Source organism: Olea europaea, unplaced genomic scaffold (genome assembly GCF_002742605.1).
Source record: "Olea europaea var. sylvestris unplaced genomic scaffold, O_europaea_v1 scaffold14791, whole genome shotgun sequence".
Classification (NCBI taxonomy): domain Eukaryota; kingdom Viridiplantae; phylum Streptophyta; class Magnoliopsida; order Lamiales; family Oleaceae; genus Olea; species Olea europaea.
Window position 1 is genome coordinate 1 of NW_019232352.1, and position 2693 is coordinate 2693.

Consider the following 2693-nt stretch of genomic DNA (forward strand, 5'->3'; position numbering starts at 1 on the left):
AACAAATTTTTTAAATTTATGGGCTAAAGTTTTTGCCTACGAACTGTTTGGAGACAAACATAATTCGTCATGCAAGTTTTCCCTCAACAAAATCATTCGTCTGCTAAAGTTAATTTTACCCACAAAACAATTAAGCTTTTCCCTACAAATTATGTTGTAGGCTAAAATGTGTTTTTTCCTACAAATAAATTTTATAGGAAAAGAATATTTATGACAACATGGTACATAATATTTTGGGGGCTAAACTCTATTTACAAATAATTTTGTGGGGAAAACATATTTGTAGGTTATTTTGAAAGAATCTGTAGGGAGAAATTAAATTATTTCATATATATATATATTTTTGCTTATATTGTAGTAATTTTTTTAACCTTATTCAAAATAATATAAAAAGGTCAAAGACTATAAATTAATTAAACATGTGTCAATCAATGTAATATTGAATCCAAAATATTTTACCAAAACACAAATATAACAAAATTTATAGTTCATCCAAATTCAAACTAGGTAATTTTCAATTTAAAGGCATTTAGTAAAAGAGTAAATAAAGAAATGACTAGTAATTCAAAGAAAATACAATAAAAAAATATAAGGCTTTGAGATGATCATTAGCAAACCTACTTTTGAGTTATGCAGCTTGTAACGATGAAATCACCCTAGTGCTTGTGAAGCTGGATTAAGTAATAGATAACACATAACCCCTCTAACTATTTCTTGACCAATTCATCAAGAACGTCTTGCTGCAGTTTTTCAATAAATCTATATAAGAAGGAAGTCTTTTTAACATTCTATAACGAAATATATATAATAAGAGAGAAGACTCAGCATTTTCACAGTATTTTAATCACTCTACATTTCACCACCTTGAAGAGTTGTTAAGGGATCAAAAAAATACATTTAAAACGTAGAGTGAAAATGTCATGCCGTTATAAGATATTATAGTCATAGTTATCAATTCAAAGGCTGCTCGTGGAAACTTAAGAAACAAAGATTAAATTACTTCAATTCAACTTTATCTTTCTTTGTTGAGCACAAGATTTTGTTCGACAACTTAAAATAGACATACATTGCTGGAATGATAGTTTACTAAGAACAGAACTTCACCATAATCAACCACATACCTTTATAAATGCCAATTTGACCCAGAAATGGGCTAGACTGCCTTACTAAACATGCCAGTAGTTCTGGCACATCAAAGGGGGAACTTCCTACATCAAGCGCAAAAAATATGTAGTGAAGTGTTGTAGCACTTTAACAGACACAACATGTATACATGGATTTCTTTGGCTTTTTGGATAGCTCGAGAAAATTCGTCGCAAGAAGGCCAGAGACAATCCTATAAAAGTAAAGTGTATCCAGCATATGCCACGATCTCGAGCAAAGGTGCCTCTCAACCACCCAATGAAAATAATGACATTTTCAGCAGTGTGACTTGCAAAAACCAGCCCACCATCCCCTTGACAAACAGCCAGTTCAGAGCTTCTGGGCTGAACCTGGAAAGCATTATAAGTTCATTCTCTAGAGTGCCATTCGTATGTTCCAAAAAAGGCAAAAACCCCAAGCAAAAAGCTTCAGAGGCAGCCAATAAGAGTGTTCAAACAAATACAAGATTGGTTCCACAAGCTTACTTTCCATTCAGACCCAGAGTTAAGCCGACAAGAACAACATAGGTACCAAATGCCATGAGTAGAATATACAAGTCTGGTGCATTAATATCGTAAATGGGGGATTTGTAGGAATGCCTGCCACCCACTGGCTCTGTGATTCTCGTCCAATGTCCTTAAAGGAAAATAGTAGAGTTAGAGAACTACTTCTAAAAGAATGTTGTGCCATATAGAAGCAGTAGGGAACAAGTGGAAGATAGCAAGAGGAAAAAATTCTTACTCTCTGCAGAATTGAGAAGAGAACAACCTTCAATTTATTCCTTATTTGTCGATAATTGACTTGGAGATAGTATTGTGAGTCAGAGACGTACCTACTAATCTGTTGTGCAAAGCAAGTTCAGAAAAAGAATTATAAATGAGGCTCTTTCACCATGTTGTATAAATAATAACAAAGCAAAATCTTGCCTTTCGGGACATAATCCAATGGTGCAAAGGGCAAGAGTGAGGTTATCTCATATCTTGCTGGCAACCGTAGTGTGAGGGTTCGATTCCTGAGACGTGGAATTGGACTCATTGTAGATGCAGTGTACTGACAACTCTTGTTCCCTGACCTGCTGAGACACATCCCGCGATTTACCTCCTTCACAAAACTCTAAGGACGAGGCGATGGGGGACCCTCAAAGTTGGGGTTCAACCTTTTTTTTTTCTTTTTTCTTTTTTTTTTTTAAAACAAAGCGAAATCTCAATTATCATAATCCAGCACTAAAATCTACGGTATCTATCCCTGAAAATTTTTTATCCTAGATCAAGTAAGCCAAGAACTTTATGGCCTATATTTTCATGTATATTAAGCCCCGTTTGGCCCTCATTAAATTATAGTTCATTATATTTTATTTTTCTCTCCTATTTTCAATCATACAATCTTTCATAAAATAATATTACACATAAATCGAAAACTTTTACTTCTTTTTCAAACATTTGTTTTTCAAAAAAAATATTATTCCACCCATTTTCATTTCTTGAAAATGGGAGCCAAATGGGGGCTAAATCAGTTTTAAATGAAATCTACATAGAACTGATTTTATTTCC

The 2693-nt window shown here is 33.6% G+C and overlaps 1 long non-coding RNA gene across 1 annotated transcript; it reads right to left on the reverse strand.

The window, feature by feature from the left end:
* Positions 1-1099: 1099 nt before the first annotated feature.
* On the reverse strand, positions 1100-2524 carry LOC111376264. Its single transcript, XR_002699437.1, has 3 exons — positions 1885-2524; positions 1629-1779; positions 1100-1493 (listed from the first exon to the last, which is right to left on the reverse strand). It is a non-coding gene; the product is annotated as an uncharacterized LOC111376264 (long non-coding RNA).
* Between the last annotated feature and the right edge of the window lie 169 nt (positions 2525-2693).